The sequence below is a fragment of the Dendroctonus ponderosae genome, unplaced genomic scaffold (genome assembly GCF_020466585.1).
Source record: "Dendroctonus ponderosae isolate FM_Combo_2020 unplaced genomic scaffold, Dpon_F_20191213v2 Dpon_F_20191213_4, whole genome shotgun sequence".
Taxonomy (NCBI): Eukaryota; Metazoa; Arthropoda; class Insecta; order Coleoptera; family Curculionidae; genus Dendroctonus; species Dendroctonus ponderosae.
Window position 1 is genome coordinate 243,368 of NW_026018611.1, and position 18,733 is coordinate 262,100.

The 18,733-nt window shown below is 37.3% G+C and overlaps 1 protein-coding gene across 4 annotated transcripts in view; it reads left to right on the plus strand.

The window, feature by feature from the left end:
• LOC109543231 (potassium/sodium hyperpolarization-activated cyclic nucleotide-gated channel 4) overlaps window positions 1-18,733 on the plus strand; it is a 53,911-nt gene that overhangs the window by 14,144 nt on the left and 21,034 nt on the right. The gene's annotated exons all lie outside the window — the stretch shown is intronic.

Genomic DNA, 18,733 nt, shown 5'->3' on the forward strand with positions numbered 1-18,733 from the left:
GTGCAGATTTTTTGCCCAATTATGCACATTTTGGCTTAAACCATGAAGTGATTCTTCAATTGCATCCAGAAAAACATCACTTGCATCGATTGCAGCGATTTCCTGTAAATATCTCAGCACAGTGCCTTTATGCGCAACTTAAAGCCGCTAAAGTTCTGTGATACTTTTAATTCCAATAATGTTTTTACAGTTTTTTAGACGCGAATTATTTCGAGGCACAAATTTGCAATTCCGGCACGACACTGACTGGACGAGAAAATAAAAAAAAGCCGCTAAATTTGGAGTGTTTCTTGCGGCAAAACGGAATTTGCCATTAAACACTCTCTAATGAGTTTGTGACCGGATGGAAGAATTCAAAAATCCCCAAAAAATTTATTTTGGGAAAAATCCCATTATCGCTCGGGAGAATACGGCAAAAGTAAAATAGCACTTTCCTTTTCAATCTGCAATTGTCGGCACAAAAACGAAAAAAACTGTGATTTATGCCCAAAGACGTTCCCCCAAGAAGTTCCCCTAACGAGCCAGCATGGGCGACTGAAAACATCTGCAAACGCTCACAAAGAAAAAATCAAAGAACTCTTGCTGCCTCTAATTGAGCGAAAATCCCGTGAAAAAATCAATCTTTTTAGACAGAAAACTGAATAAAACCTATGAAAGAACGACCAAAAGTTTAGGCTAAAACTGGTTAAACTAGGGTGATGCCGACACTGCCCAATAAGCTATTATAAATTAGCCAATCTAATTCCCTACTGAGAAGGACGGTTTATCGCTCTTTTGAAGAGTTACAGCCGCATGGTTATTGCATCAATGCCCTCGAGGAATAAAACATTTTATGGGGCCCGTCGTAAAATATCGAAAAATTGTAAAAGTGGTAATGGTTGCGAAATTGGCCTGTAACAGCAACACGCTTTGATACAAAACGCTTCATCCACGCTCTAATATACTTAATTAAACCCGAAAAATTTTGGAAACCTTCCAAACCAGCAAGTTTTCCCAAAACGCTTGCTTTCAAAGCCCCAAGCAAATAAAAATAGCGAATAGGAGCTCGAGGAAAGTGGCTAAAATTGACTGAAATCATCCAGGCGAAATGTAACTGCTGTCTAATCCTATTAATTCACACCCGCATAATTTACTGGCGCAATTTCTCCATTTCGAGAACTGGATGCCTGTTATGACACTTGTTCCGCCCACAACAATCCGGGGCCATCCTCAGATTATTTCTGAGGCAGATATCTGGATGGGCACCGCCAAATTTAATCGGGCTCCGGTGTGAATTAGTTCGAAATAAACAATCCAGAGCTTTGGACTGTTTGTAAAGCAAAAAATACACTTTCAAAAGTCCCACACTGGCAGATTTATCAGCTATTCGAGCGAAATTTGTCGTGGATTTCAAAGCTAATCTATTTATACTCAACTAATATGCATAAAAGAATCAAATAGAAAAGACAACGAAGTGTAAAAATTGCAATCGAATTGAGTAACGCGCAAAGCATTAAAAATCGTCCACGCCTAATGAGGAAGTGAATTATTTGAGTGGGCTCTAAAAAAGCTCTCAGCACGAATTAAAATTTCTCTTATATTTCGATTATTAGACTAAAATTTCCATTAGCTGTGGGTGTAGGCGGCAATTTCGCCCTTCATTACCATTTATCATTTCGTCGATCATTAGCACCCCATCATAAATCGTTGGATGAAATTCAGAGTTAAAATTCCACCTGATTCGCGTTGCCAATTCATTCATACGGATCGACCGATTTATTAATTTTGCCGTAAATTATGCGGTTTTTCAATACGTGCAAAGCTTTTTAAGTGGATTGAAATTATATTGATAAAATCCGGAAAATTAGTTTATCTTTTAAGAAGCTGTGTTCATTGGCCGCAGGCCATTGGAGTGATACTCTGGGCGCAAATTGAATTCTTACGATTCCTGCTGACAGGAAATACGATTAAATTGACCTTAAGATGGGGATCCTTTGGATGCTTTTATCGGGCCCGACAACGACGACCTTCTCCCTTCCAAGGTATTGATTAATGTGCAGGTCCTTCGCTCCAAGCGAATTCTCGCTATCTTTTAACGCAAAGCTGATTTTGACAATTTAAAATTCCCTATTGAAAAATATGTGATGTTTCCAGTTTTCGGTTGTTGCTCCAAAACTTGTGATTTTCCGAAACAAAACCCAACTTAAAGTGATGGCTTTTGTCAAGCCATTCCACGTTTCACTCGGATCTTTTAGCCCAAACCATGTTGCGTTGGATTCAAAAGCCACTGGCTCCGAACGAGATTTGAATACAAAATTCATTTTTGCGCGAAATTTACCGTGTAAGCAAAATGTAAACATTTGCTCCGGCAACCGGAAAGATTTCAACACACTCGTTCCAATCCAAAACCCTGTACTTATGCAAATACACACGCATTTAATTGAAAAAAAACCGAATGTTTTTTGTTTGCAATATCGAGCACATTGGGGTGGTTTAATCAAAGTAGCGGCCGCGCTCAAAGAAAGCTCTAAAAATTGAAATACTTTGCAGCCGCCCTTGGAAACATATCTCTAGAAGAAATTCAATTTGCTCGCTCTTGAACAGGAAAGACAGCATTGACCTAAATAGAGCGGGTTTGGGAGAGTTTTATATTAAGCAACATGAAGTTGTACGTTGAACGATAGATTGGCTACATTAGAGCCAGTTCGAGTTCAGTATAGAAAGATATGAGCGGTTATAGAGAAAAACCTCTCAAATTTGGGCGCAACTTTCAGTCGATTTGGATCAGAAGAGTCAGAGGGTTTGAACCCTCACAACTTTACTGTGAAAATGGTACAAAATTTGATGCATTTTCAGTCATTAGAGTTTTTCCGAAAAAACGGCCAACAAAAAACATGAGCTTCTAGATGGATGCTGTTGGAGCGAAATACATAGTTAGTTTTCGAGCAAAGATTTGCAATATGCAGCTGTTTAGGTCTACTAAAGGAAATATATGGCATTTTACAGAAAATGTATGCTAAGGCTTAAARCAGCARMAACGYTACACATAGAAACTGATGATGGTGGAAAAATACACCGAAACGTATTTTAATTGATAAATAAAGACAATAAATGACTGAAACCCAGGAATTAATTTTGATTTGGAATTTGAAAAACAGTCAGGAATGTATATACAAATTTTCAATAACGAAACCGTTTATAAAGCTCGCAAACATTAAACGGATGCTTATTGTACATTTTAATATAAAGAATCTTTTGATTAACATTTTCCACATTTTTAAGGTTTCTGGTTTCAAAAGTCGAAATTTGGTCCCTAAACTTTCGAATAGGAGTTTTGTTGAAATACCTTGAAACACCGTCAAAACCACTAAACAGCAAAATTAAGAATGTGTAAACATCCAATGTAGTTTTTGCTCTTTACCTATAAGAAGTTTAGTTGAAAAGGAGTGAAAGTTTCCAGTAAAATATACGTAAAGATGTGTTTGAAAATATCTGGAAACAATGGCAAGCTACTGAACTGTACAGAAACTCAATCTAAGCTGAAAAATTTCGAGAAAAATAAAAAGCTCAATAATTGCAAATTAAATAAAACCTAGAAAAACGAGTTTTAAAACTGCAAAAATCCACTCCACATAAAGTAGTTTTGGAAGCAAAATTCTACTCTGAAAAATTCTGAAAGCAATACGAACCTCAGCTCATTTCTGCATAAAACAAATCATCCTAAAAATATTGCCTTTTAACATTCATGGGCCAGCCCCATTTCCACCACATTTCAATTCATTCTCAATTCTCCGGTTTTATTGACTCATTAAATTCGGGACTTTTCTTGGCTCGTCCCGCGATTCAAGTGCATTATTCATGCATTGCATTACATCGTTATTCACCGGCAGATCGTTATAAAACGATCAAAACGGGTAAAATCAGCAAAAGAAAATGCCCCAAACCTTATCGCAAAAATAGGGCGCACAGGACACATAAAACAGTCAAATTTTACAATAGTAAATTCGTGTTTCCCCGAAGAGACATTCTTCTCAGCTTGCCAACAAGCCATTGTGTGGCAAACAAAGAGGCTATTGTTAGGTGGGCATCCGACTACACTTTCTCCAGAAAATAGCAGCGGAAAAACACTTCACTCAGCGTCTAAGGTTTTTCGAATAACAATTAATAAGAAAGTCGGTTTTCCAATCTACATTAGCTTTAAGTTATTGATCAATTCTATACGTCTTGGGGGGGTGATTTATCTGTTTTTATTTCTGTCAGTGGGTGGAAGTTATGTAGGCCATTTGGGGATAAACTTTACGTAAATGTGAAGCATTTTCCAGCGGACTTGACAAATACACATAATTTTTAAAGCGACATCAGTGCCGAAAACTTAGTTGTTCTATCTTGATCAGCAGCTGATAATTTCTTTGAATCCCATTGGAAAATTCCAGGGTGCAAAAGAAAAAAACCTTGGCTGTTTGCCACTTTAGTTATGTCTAATAGCGCTTTGGATCTAATTTTTCATTTTACGATTGCATTTAAAATGCTCATTTTGCGGGTTTTAAGTTTTTATCTTCCCTTTCGCCACTCACGTGGGTGAAAGACCTCAGGATAGTAGGAAATTTATGACTTTTGGCCTCTTTGGGGTTGGTTCTCTGTGTGGGCGTCTTCTTTCAAACCGCAAAGGTTTCATTGCCCTTTCCAGGTCTTTAACAGTGTTAGTACTTTCTAGTTAAATTCGCCAGAGCCTGCAGATCATGCCAGATCAGTGGCCTGCATGGGCAAAAACCCCTAAATTATCCCGCAGTACTCTAAAATCCCCATTCTTCCGGCTTTTAAATTCTTATCATTTATTAGGATACCCTGCGGAGATGGGATTTCGACTCTAACAGCAATAGATTTTCTTGCTCGTATTTTGTTTTGGGGTCTTTTTGCTAAACTTTATTTTATTGGGAGCGGTGAAATGCGCCCGGGAAAAACAGACGGATGGCTTTATTAACAGCAGAACAGCTCTGAAGAACCGAATAATTTTCTTTGGAGTAATTCACCTAGTGCGACCAATGGCCACCTTCAATGTATTTTTACCCTCAAAAAACCGTTCTTATTCCCTCGCCTTTGTTTTTATACAAAGCAACCAACCATTCAGCTGATGGATGAGTTTTCCAATAAGTAACCAGGCAAAGGATCTGCTTACAATGATAAACTTCTGGGCTGTCTTAAGCTCAACAATAGTTAATCATGTTCGCGAATCCCTTAAGACCCAAAAGGGTTTTCGCATATTTCGGAAAAGGACAACAACGACGGCGGCTGGAATGTTTAAGGCCCAGGATTTAACTTGTGGTGTGGATGTTAAATGAATAATTATTTATTTTACTTGTAAGCGAACATGGAGTTTAGAAGGCGATAGATCAGTGTGGTAAGGTTTAGCTGATGGGCTTTAGGGTTTAGTTTCTAGGGCAGAACATTTTTTCTGTAACGGCTTTTTAGCTCGCAATGCTCGCAAAACTCGACAGTTTCTCCTGCACGCATTAACACCATGGAAACGTTCATTAAAGTTGCATGATTCAGGCAGTTTAATGCTGGTTTTCAATGGGTTATTTCAGCTAAATAGATCGGCAACCCGAGCCCTAATTGCTCCTATTGGGTTGTTGACAAAATGCCCAAAGCCAGTGGCTTATATTAATAAGGCGAATTAGTTGTCCAAAACCTGCTGCAGTCGGGGCACCTTAAATGATTAATCCCAAGAATTTGTACACTAAAAGCTTCTGGGATGCCCGAGAGGATCGCTAATTGCCCAAACACAATTATTGAGCGCTATGCTGGCCGATTATTTAATTAAATGCTAATAAGCCGTTTTAAGAACAGCAACATTAAGTGCTTTGAAAGGGACTTTTCTGTGGCATGATGAAGTGTGTAAAAGTACATTATGTTTTCCTGTCTGCATTTTATGTTTCCATATCAAAAATGCATGCCTTAAAAACCGCATGGTCTCCATAGGCGCAAAATCCTCATCAAAATCGAGCATTTGCCGTAGTCAAATCGTTGACGAATTACCGATTCTCCAAAAATTCACCAACTTTGTGGTCGATCCAGACAAGCAAACTGCGTGCAGATTTTAATAAATTAATACGGAACTTAAACAGTTTGTTCGTCAAATACTAAAACGCCATAAATTCGCGCCCGAGGATCAAAAACAGAAGACTGTGGAACAGTTTCTGAGTGGGCAAACATCCTCGAGGTGATTACGGTGTCAAGTTGGAGTACTTGAGTTATTTTTATCTATTTTTGTGTCGTCGCTTACTTATACAGCTAAAGTGACTGTCAGCTGTACAAAGGCGTCGAGAGCGTCGTCGAGGGCGTTCATTTGTCTTCAGGCCCAACAAAATAATGGTCACGAACTCTAATTACTGCAGGGTGAGCTCAGATAATGCTTCATTTGCTCTCATGTAACAATTTCGGGGCAAACATACAATCACATGAAAATACTAATAGAAATACACCGCGCGAGTGAACGTAAAAGAGCGAGCAAATTAAATGATAATATCCGTCCTATTCAGTCCTCTGAGTTTTTATGCGAATGAGCTTTAACAGCGTTAAAAGTTTCCCCATTATAAGGTTCTTTTGCCATTTTAATAAAGCGCCCTTTCATTACTTGTTTTACCTAAATTTCCTGGCAAAATTGTGCTTTCGCATGTTCAGGTGGCTGCTACTGGAGTCAAATATTAAATTATATCTTTGCATTCAAGTGAAGCTCTAATAAAACGTTTTTATAACCATTCCACCTCTATGGCAAACGATGAAAGGTTTATATGGCTCCAGATATCGTTGCCGCAAACTTATAAATCCCAAAATTTGTCATCTTTAAGAGCATCCAGCCGGGATCGTTTTTGTTGTTTGTCTAACGGGGGAAATATTTCTGGCAAATGCTACATTTTTTCGGTTTTACGATCCACAACCAAACCCCAACATGAATGAAACACATATAAAGCTATTTTTAGACTAGTTTTTACTCTAAAAACGTTTCAGATTTGTTCAGTGGCAACCAGTCAAGTTTATCATTAAAAGAAAAATGTATTTATTTGTGATCTACCGCCACAAAATTCGTCAGAAACTGTTGAAAAAAATCCATCACTTAAACAGACGAAATCGTCGTCTTTTGCCTAAAAGCCAAACCATCTAAAACCTTATCTAAACCCAGCAAAGCCACTATTTACGATTCATTAATTTAACTCCTTAATCAAAGTCGCTGCGGACGACTGGGGAGCGTTTAGCTCTATTTCGGGGCATCAAATTGTATAAAAAATCCTTATTCCAAAACTCTTCAAATCTAAAGAATCTGGCCTTTGACGACTGACAGAAACCTTCTTTACTGATAAAGGTGCTGGGAGATCAACAAGGCTTTGAATGCTGCAATTGGAAATGCAGAGGAAATCTATTCAGAAATAGAAATTGCTTGGAAAAGCTTTCGGCCCTATAAACATGTAAACAGCAACGAATAAAGAGCGGCGTAATCGCTCTTTCCATAACGGGTTTAGTGCGGAATTACGTCTCTTCTCTATCCAACAATATTTGTTTGAGGGAAAAATCCTCAAACTGCGAAAGCATTTAAGGTCGTAGGCGTGCGATACATTGAGAGATTTGAAAATCCAATGAATTATTCACTCGTAAAACACATTAACAGAAAACAGAACCAACTGATTCACTGACAATTCACTTAACAATGAGCAAGATTAATGGAACGAAGCTGTAATGGGCTGAAGACATTAATTAAATGTTTAAGATACAAAACCGAACTATTAGTTGCGCCATAGCTGCTTATTAAATACAGCGCTCTAGCTGAGCTGTAGCTGATTAAAACATAATCTTGCTGAGACATACGGCTGTCAGCTGCTACAGTTTGAAGGAATTGTATTCGGGCTTAATGGTGCAGAGTTGCGTTATTTATGGCTTGTTAAACAGCATGTTTTCGTAGGAGCAAACAGAAGAAAACTTTCCAGAATTGCATTGAAATCAACCGCATTTCCGACAGTTTAATTTCTACTTCAATTGAATGCCCGATTCGCTATCGGGCATTCGGACGACTCCTTTATTGAACTCCACAGCTGGAAAATTGAAATTCAGCTGAAGTAAAGAGACAAGCGGCGAAAATTATTCCCGACAAACAAATGCATCAAGTCAGTTGGCATCGCACCAAAGAATCCAAAAACAGCTGGTTACGTCCAAATCAAATGCTTTAAACAACATCATTATGCTGGAATCAATCGAAAAAGTTGAATATTTAATGGTATTTTGCTAGTAACACCGACAAAAAACATCATGCTTAATTAATGATTTCGATTCCCCAACAGACTAATTGGAGACTTGCTGACTATTCAATATTCGAATTATGCACGTTAATAAAGTGGAAAGCAGCCAATTTAATTAATTAAATTCCGTCTCATTCAGCTTCTATTTTGCTGCAAATTTCATATATTTGGAAGTGAATAGATCAAAATTCATAATATGTAACCAAAAAAAACAGAAAAAAATTAATCCTACACCGAATGAACAGAAAAAGGAAGTCAAGTAAGACACAGAATTAAAAAGCCTGCTAAAAAAGTGAACCATGATGGAAATATTATCCCTAGATTGGCCATCACTAATCCGAAAAATAATCGCCACCTAAACCGGATACTTTTGAGTAGTTCGCGTTATTTGAGCTTTTTGTTGGCAAATATACGGATTAAGTTTCGTTCTATCGGCAAAAACATCCTCGAAAACTTTCTAGAGCTTTCAGGGTTATTGAATTTACAAGTTAACGTTCTCCACTGAAAGCAATTTGCTACTTGCATTAGCTTTCCATGTGGTTTAAATAATTCAAATTGGAGTTGATTAAATTGCTTACAGTCAACGTATTTAATTTTTTCCAATTTTAAGCTTTTTTATGAGTGCGAAAAAGTGATTTTCCATCACTTTTTCTCATTCATCTTTTACCGTTTTTCCTGCTCATTCGAGCAAAATTGCGCTAGGCCAAAAACCTTTCCACTAAACAATAGCTTACGTGTTCTGTAAGGGCTTTTTGTTTAGTTATATTTCTCCCCAAACAGCTGCAAGCGGCGAGATTGCGGGAAATATAAAATAATAAGAAACTTAATAAAAAACATTGTCAAGCTACTATACATCTACGTGCGATCTGGCTAATTTAAAATTCTCAACTCATCCATGTGGACTAGAAAATTTAACTTAAGACTAGGGATTTTCTCGGATGAAAAGGGCCGAAATCCGCTCAAACACCGTGCTTACAAGGCGAGTTTTTAAAGATTAGTTTTCCCTTCTTTTTCACTGTGCCTGGTGGCCTGAAGGGCAAAGTGCCAGTTTATTTAGCATTAGTTGAAAGTAGTCGTTTGAAGAGTTATTCAGTCAGCGAAAATTTTGTAAACGCCGCGGCTAAATCCAATTTTTTCAAAAAAAGAGCTTGGAATTAATGGAGAAATTTAAAACAAAGTACACCGTACCGACTTGTGCCACTATAATGGAAAATGTGCCTCTTGAGGTCCATTTTTTGCAATTTGAGCGAACTCCCAACTTCCAGGTAATACGTGTGGTAAATTTAACGCAACTGATTTATCCCCAGATTTTGAATAAATGACTTTTCAGGTTTCAAACACCCAAGTTTTGATCGTTTAATATTGCGAAATAAGCCAAATGGCCGCAGGCCCCCCAGCATTAATAGCTTTTATATTAAATCGCCTGTTTTCCCTCGCGGAAAACTCGCATAGCGACACTTTAAACACGTTCAATTTGTCTTCTCCTTCGAAATGAGCCCATGATAAAGAACGCGACAAATTGATTCGGTTGTTTATGCACAGTCTTTTCAGTTACATGAAATTGAATCGTCCACCTAATCAATGAAGGCGAGTTTTGTGGGAAATTACGCTGCACGTAAACTGTCCTGGACGATCAATTAGCCTTTTGTTATGGCGATTTGAACGGATTCCGGAATCGAATATTGGAAATGAAAATTCTATATTTTCCGGTAATTACTTCGGTACATTACTTCAACAAAACTAGTTTAGAGCGAATTTTGAGAGTTTTATTCAATTTTAGACCAAAAATCCCGTCGACTATCTGCCATTGTGTTCGTATCTTTTCAGTTAGCTGCTTCGCTCAGAACAGGATAAGATCTTTTATCGTTTTTTGGCGAAATCAATGTTCGGTTCACCGTTTTTGGCTGTTGTTCAACTCTCGGTTAGTTTGGCCTGTTTGTATTATGTCGAGTGCACAAGTAACTAATAAAAAACGCAATTATTCACAAAAAAACGYTCAATTCTTTTTCTGAAGAATCAAGCATGAGTCCTATTCCAAATTCAAAGTTCTACAATAAATTGGACAAAAATTAAACTATTAATAACTTTTCTSAAAAAAGAGAGTGTTAAACCCCTGGCGAGTTTTTCGGGCTTCTACTTTCAGTTGTTTGAGTTGTTTGCATTACCAGGGTTGGTGCAAAACGCCAGGCAAATTTGCTCTCCACGACGGCCTGAAGGCTTGAAAAAATCATCAATGACCACGAAAACCACCTCATTTGCCACACAATATGAACGAATGAAGCAAAAATGTTATCTGCCATTTGAGAGTTACTTTCAATCCTTTTCTGCCTCTGCTTAATTAAACATCAATACGAATTTCCTCATTTCCATTTAATCTTGTTGGCCCCGATAAATATTCCCCGATATCCGAAAACTTTCCCTATGACTCAATTATCCAAATGGAAATTGGTGGAAATTCGTTGGTTTTTAGGAAGTACTTAGTTCATGGTGGCATTTAAGAATTGAGCACAAAACTAATGGCAAAAGTATGATTATTCACTCGGATGCATTTGCATTGATTGTGTAGGGCAGCAAATGTGCCCAATGAAAATTTAATTCGTCTAATTAAAGTGCAAACTTCTTAAGGAAGACAAAGGATTTCATTAAAAAATAATTGGTATTTACGATGTTTACCTAAATTCTGAACTTGGCAATTAGCGAGTTATAATAAACGGCGGGCTTAATGAATGTCAACAATTTTTAACAAAAGCTCATGCAATTTGCGTAAATTTGCTACATTAAGCGAAATTAGAATTGGCTATGAAAATTATGAATTAAACCTACTGAAATTTCCGTTTAGGGTAAACGTGAATTGAATGGAGCAAACATTTTTTCTGGCTCTTAAAATTACTGCCAATAAACGTTTGTTTTACATGCTTAGAAGCTGTTTTGTCGATTAGAATCAATTTATTGAAAAACTCTCATCCGTCTTCCGTCTGATAGTTTCAGAACACCAGAAATTTCGCATGTTGCCACAAAAGTGAACCAAATCTACTGGAATCACTAAATTCAAGCAAAAGACATGCAATTTTCTTTTTCATTTACTCAAGAAGAAATCATTCTAAATCAGCGCCTGAACAGAAAACGGCCCAATCAATATTCTAATTGCCTTAATCGGATGCAAATCAGATCAGAATAGCTTGAAATTAACACTGGCAAAATTGGCAATTTCCTTAAAAAAACTGGCTGGATTTCAGTTGTTCATTAAACTCATCTTTCACGCCAATCTTAATCGGTTAGCACCTAACGGGAAAATGCTTCTTTGCTAGTTTCCCGGGCGCATTCTCTATCCCGCTGGCAGGCAAATTGATGTGTAACTGCTGGGAAATTGCATGTATATTAAGAAAAGTCGATTTCACAGGAAAAATTTGAGAAATGTTAAAAATCATCCAATTCCCAAACAAGTGAGAGTTTTATCCGGTACATCTCAAATTTGGAAATGTTATTTTCAATCTCTTTTTGGCCCCATTCGGGTTTCCTAACGAAATCCCCTAAAGTATTTATTAAAGCCGGCTTATATTTTAAATATTGTATAACCCGTAATTTAGGGCCTGTGAAATCCCTAAGAGATTGCGACGTTCATTATCAAGCGCATTCATCCTATTAAGTAAGCATGAGTTTCTTTGTCGAATTTAATTAGGATTTGATCCCTCCACGAGATGATTAAGTGCGTCGCATATTTTCCACTGAACTGTGATTTTTATATACTTTCTAAATATTGTTAATGCCGCTGGTTAATTGAATTATTTGCCTCTTATTCACTACGTTGTTTGCTATTCGGAAACTTTCTGCTAGTGAGGATTTTGTGCAATCAGATTTAATTTTCAAAACTACAACCGTTATTCTGGGCCCAACTCCTCCAATTTATTTTAAACAGTGCGACAAGGAAATCGATAACTGATAACCAAACGTCTTTGCAGACGGCGTGGTGCTCATAATTAATTACAAGGAATTGATAATTTCCCTTCTTGCTCGTCCTTTTCATGCCCATCCCGAATAGGCGAAAATTTTAAACTGAAATTGTTCGGAACGATCAGTCTGGCTCGAAATCTCATCACGAACGGTAAGCGAGCTTGTGCCAGTCAACCGGTGAATAATTTATCGGCCTGCAGTGAATAAGTTGGCTTTCTGCAATTTTCCAATGGCAAATGGATCTAGTCACTTCTGTTTGTTATTATTTTTCTATTAAGGGCTCATGGCTGCCAAGAAAGGGGGTGTGAATCGATCGCGCCCACCCCTTACACCCATCTATGAGGTTTGAGATAGTAGTGGCCCCCTCATCCATACTCACACAGCATGGTTTCCGTTTGGCACCATCCCCCATCCAGCTAGATTATTATTATTATAAATAAAAATAAACACTTGTTTGTTGAATAAACGAGTAAAACGCTGCCAAGAAACTAGAATTTTTGCAATCATTTTCCTCGGGGATATTCGTTCTTTTGTATGGCTGCTTTGGGCAACTCACCGCGCTTTTAGCAAGAAAGCGTGAATAAAATGTAGATTTACTCTGAACCCAATCAGGCAATGTTTCATATGAAATTTATTGGAAATGCAACTAAATCTTGCGGTATTGATTGCACAGCCAGCAGCCATTTTAGTTGGAAATGTTGAATTCAAGTAGAAATAAGGACACATTTAGCAGGCAAAACAAGCTCCCGAACTCAATTTCCTGCAGTATTGTCATCTGAAGCGTCATTTTTTAATTAGGTTTGTTGATAATCTGATTAAACGAATACGCTCACAGTTACTATGATTCTATTGCTGATTTAATTTATTTTACTTTGCTATTTTATCCAGTTTCGAGGAACTGCAATTAGTAAAATTATCAAGTATCAAATAAAAAAATATACCTACAGATATACAAGAAATTTTTTAGGGAAGCAGAATCCAGCAGTTTTTCTGGGCATATGTTGATTTCAATTTTCTTACATTCGATCGGTTTCAGACAAAATGTACTATTTATTTCAAAGTTCGTCGGTTTTTGACCTTCGACTTCTTGTGCGAAACACGGAAAATGGTCGCGTTAGGGTTAAAACGCGACCCTTGAAGAAAAAGTGAAATAAATCAACTTTGGACTCATTCATTTCATTTGAAACTATGCTAAAATCCAGAGAAAATAATTTAACTAGAAATATTGAAAATATTGAACTAGAAGTGAGTGAATGTTACTTTAGGGTCTTTGCCTTTTTGAAACGTTAAATTTGCCTCTTTTTTTATGGCAAATTTAACGTTTCAAGAAGGCAAAGACCTAAAAGAACGTTGATTTTTACCAATCATGACTTTGTGTAAATTTCAAATCTGATGATGGCGCTGTTATCTCGCCGAAACGTAATGAAATGAACGATGTTCAACATTTTTACTTCTTCACAATTTGACTGAGACCCACGAAAGATAAGAATATCGTAACAAGTACACGCAATCAGGAAAATAAATCAAAATAGAGGTGTAAATAAGTGTTTCAATTCCATACACTGAGAATATTTTTAGTTTTGCACAAAAAAGTCTTATTTCCGCTATTAATTTGAAAACTGGAAATTTGTACGCTCAATATTAAAGCCAGGTTTTTGAGTGCATTTTACGACCTAATTAAGCGAAATCGATAAGCCGGAAACTGACCTATCTTTTGCATCCGCCTCGATCGCTTTTGCTCGAAAGTGCTTAAATTAGATTAAGGACTTAGCGACATGAATTCGCGTTTTTCCTCGAGGATAAAAGAAATATCTTTATCTCAGCTACATGTAAAAAAACCATAAGAAAATCCTCCAATTTACACATCTTCAAAGTCTCGCAAATGTTGCGGTTCATTTATGGCATTTTCACATTTTTTCCTGCCACACATACGAGTAAGGGGAAAATTAACGAGATTTTCACGGTTGTCTTTCTTTATCTTTTCCCGAGCCTCTAAGAGTAATGGGCGTAATATTTTTGCATTCAGACGGGCATGAGAAACAGTAATTTAGAAAATGTCACTAAAATACACGTAAACCCCTGTCACAGATACATTGTGGCGTGTTCATCTGCATTACTTTATTGGCCTTTGAGATGTAATGAAGCTGTTCCGTTCAGTTCCAGCTTAATGATGATATTTATGGATTTTCCAGATGTTTGCAGACTTTATATCTGCCCGTATCCGTCCAATGTAATCTTGGTGTAATACATTAAACTAATCAAAGCCTGTCGAAGCCATATTGGCTTTAAATTACACAAGTTTGAACCCATTTGCATTAATACTAGGATTAGTTGCCTAGCAGGTTTCCCCGTCAATTCAGCTGGTTTGTATATGTGTTATTAAGGTGGCTTACCAATGTTTATTCGGTTGTGCACTATCGGAAGGCATACGTGCGATATTTGCTTTCATAATTTATTCATCGGAATTCCAATAAATTGTTCCAAAGTTTTCCCTATTCACTTCTAGAAGCTGGAACAAAGCTAGGGAAACCTCATATTTATCAGGTCTAATGGCTCCACTCATGTAGAATGGTGAAATTTATTACCGACCACTCAGAAGCTTGAAAATAAAATGCGCAACGAAAAAGGAATAATCGCATTACGAAAACAGTTCAGTTTTACGGATTCCTTCTGAACGAAGTGCTACCTATTTTTATTTAGTCTTATCTGCCGCCTCAAAATGCCGAAGCGCTTATTTCAGCAACCCTAAGTAGTAGATAGGGGAATGGAAAAGTATATTTTTGCCAAACTAGAAGCGCGTCGCCGATTTTCCGGTGTGAAAATTATTCGAATTTCCTTTTCGGCACCGGATGTGCATTCCGAGCAAAAGTTTCCAGTTCTGATATGTGCCTGCCGAGGAAACTTCGGTGTCTTCCAGTATGGAGTGAAAAACCAACAAAGCTTTATGGGGAAAATCGATTGTAGGATGAATCAGTCTACCAGTTGCTGATTTCTAATTCATAAACAAGCAGCAAAACGGCCCGCTACCAACGGCTACCATTAATAAGGGTTTGTAATTCTTTAAGACTTTTGTTTGAGCTTTTTCACAGTTGCATTGAGCTGTAGATTTAGAGCAGGAACCTAAAAACACTTTGGAAAATGCCAGTTTTGCATAGCAGCAAGTAGGAATTAAGAGCAGGCTAAACATAGCAAGGTTGCTAATAATTCATAATCGTAGCCGCTCTAATTGACTTAGCGTCTAACGTGTTTCCTCTTTGCCCTTCATTAATCACTTAAAGTCAAGATCCAAAATAGAGCATAATTACTATAAGACGCATTTATTATGCATGATGCGCCAACCAGCTGGACCCGGGCTTAAATGCAAATCGACTTATTAAAGTATGTTTCCTCACATCAAAGCCAAAGTGACTGAATTTGGTTAAACTTTAATGCCATCAGGAGAGCTTGCAAAACTATATTGAAAATCCTAAGGTGTAGCAGGTTCCAAAACAGTTCCTCTAATTCAGCCGTTTTCAAATGAAACACGTAACAATTTTAGAGCATTTTCACTGCCTTTCTATTACCTACCTAATGGGACGTGGACGATATTTTCGAAATAAACCCATATTTACAACATTAATAGTGCTTTACTAGGGGCAATAACTGCGTATTACTGTACTCTGTTCTGATGAAGATTGTATAAAAAGTACTGAACGTTTCGGGCGATTTATTTCGCTGGAGACTACGAAAGTGCTATTTACTGCCGCGGCAAGCGAATCCAAATAATTATTTGCATGCAAACCCGATGGGTTTCCTTGTTTTAAAATTCCTATCCAGGCTCGGCTTTATTCACATCCATTCAATAAAAATTTCGAAAGGGCAAAAACGTGGTTTGCCGAACGAATTTGCCCCGCAAAACTGTAAGTGCATTTACAACTTGCTCAGGGGCTATGTGTATGACAATTTATATTTCAAAAATTCCCCATGAAAATATGTTTGTATTCTCGCTGCACTTTACTTTTTTGCACAGTTAGCTGCAACGGAGGAATATTTCAACATCTATTGGGAATGAGAATTGGCAGAAATCGCGATATGCAACGAGCTCATTCACAAAGTGTTTACAATGTTTTAGTTCCGATCTTCCTGATTATACATTCAAACACTCTATATATAAAGATATTGCGGATTTTCCATCTGTAAAGTTTCTACTGACTACGGAATTATCTCGGTAAATAATCCATCAAAATGGGTAAAGCTGAGTAAGGCGAAAGTTTTCAAACCTGCGGTTCGTGTTTGAACCCGATTGTTTCCAGACCTTTGCGACAAGATAATTTTCTCGATTTAAAAAATGCTCACGTGTGAAACTGCTGTTTGGGGATCGCCTGAAATGAATTGAGCACTGAAAGTGTTGCTGGACATTCAAGAAGGGACAATAATAATAAATACATTTGAGGAAATAAATTGAAATTTCAATTAAATAAACCTTAGAAAGTGGCTAAGTTGAATGGATTCCAACAATGCGGTTTTGAGAAAACATTCCAATATTGAGAAAAGAAGCACGACAATGTCAAAAACAATTAGGTGATTCCAGTGATGAGGTAAAAAATTCATAAAAGTTATAAATTTACTAGTACAGAAACTTTCGATCCTTTGAGAAAAGGTCTCCAGCTGAGGAAAATAGAGGCGACAGACTTAAAAAAATATTTTTATTGGTTTTGATTAATGAGGGCAAACCTGCAATAATTAGGTCAGTGCCTCTATTCAGCTCATATAATCGCATAGTGAGATAAAAGGCTCATTACTGCCCCATGGCTACGTTTTTATCTATAGAAAACTACGTTTAATCTGGTAATATTGCGCATTTAAAAATGCAAACATTGTTAAATAATTTAGTTGCCATTATTTCAAAAACCCAACTTACTCACCTTACAAGCACATTCATACCAATAGAAACCCCATACGCATTTAATGTCCCATTGCGGCTAATCTGACAATAAATCCGGTGAAAATCTGTGGAAAAAGTTCGATCTGTCCCCAATTCAAAACAATCCAAATTCCAATTCAGCAGCTTACCAATGAGAGCTTTTTAATGAAAAACATGCGACAATCTATCACGAGAGAGATTTTGGGGGGCTTAAAAAGAGGCTTTTCCATTGTTTTTAAGCGTGTTATAATTATTTCAATTGAGCTTGAAGCAGCACAAACTACTCGCTTTAAAAGTTTTTGTGCATTAGTCGATTCACTTTGAAAAACTAGCTTAAAGGGCACATTTTTGCCTGCAAAATTAAGCTCGTTTCACCTATTAGTAAAGTTTCAGCTAATAACCTAGTTTCCAATTGAATTAATCAACTATGGGCAGCAAGTGCCACTCAGATCTGTATTTAATTAAAATTGGATTGTCTATAAAGGCAACAAACGGCCGCTAAACCTGACCTTCCATTTCGACATAATTCCTCCTCAGAGTATCGTTTAATCAGCGGTCGCGTCTTGCCGAATCTGAGACGATCGATTTCCAATTTAAATTATTGCGGTGCCAATTTCAAATTCCTCTTCCTAGGAAAGTCATTCTTGATCCAGAACCCGCTGCTCGCTCTCCCCATTGACGTCCTGCCCATCCCTTCATCAATCGAACTGAGTATTCCCGGTTTGACACTTTGCGGATTAATCGGACGATTCCGCATGTTCAACCAAATCAAGTTTCCCCGTCAAATACATGTTTCCAAGCATACGGATGTGGCGGATTACTGATGTTTTGTGTGATGAATTGAAATCGAATTGTCGAATCGATTTAGGTCAATCTGGTCGAAGCACAGCTAATTAATTTAATGTGCACTTAAAAAGTGAGAACTCCCAGCTGAAGAACATCGAGTTAATGTTAAAGATCTAGTGGTTAAAGATCCATGATTAACTGGCGCTAAACCAATTTCTTTATAATATAAACCGTCTCGGTATTATCGGCTAACAAAGAAAAAACGAAATAAAGCAATATATCGCAACCAATAGCTGGAAGGATTATTATTTTGACGCACCCCTCATACTGATGTGCTCTCCTGCAAGATTTTTCCACTGTTATAAATGGGAGTTTCTATTAATATTTATTGGCTGCTTTGTGGGCCCACAGTTTCGCAACGTTATTGTTCGGTTTAATTAGGCATCATTCGTATTTTCTTCGGTTCCTTTGAATGATCAACTAATCAACCGCTTGTTATCGTTCTGTGTTTGCGGCAGGAAAACGGTGAAACTTTGCAAAAACCAAAGAAATATGACTAACCAACAAATATGACGAACCAACTGTAAACTAACAATTAATTTACGGCAAAAATGGTGCAATTATAAAAATATTCAACCCCAAATCCTAATTACCCTAATGGGAATTCACGTAAATTTTACCCGAACACAGGCCTGTATTTGAGCTAAAAGGAAAAAAGCGTCGAATTGCAATGCCCTAAAATCCGCAATAAAACCGCACTTCCTCCTGAAAGCACCCAACAAACAAATTCGCGGACAATAAAAATCCCCCTGTCGTAAAACACCTT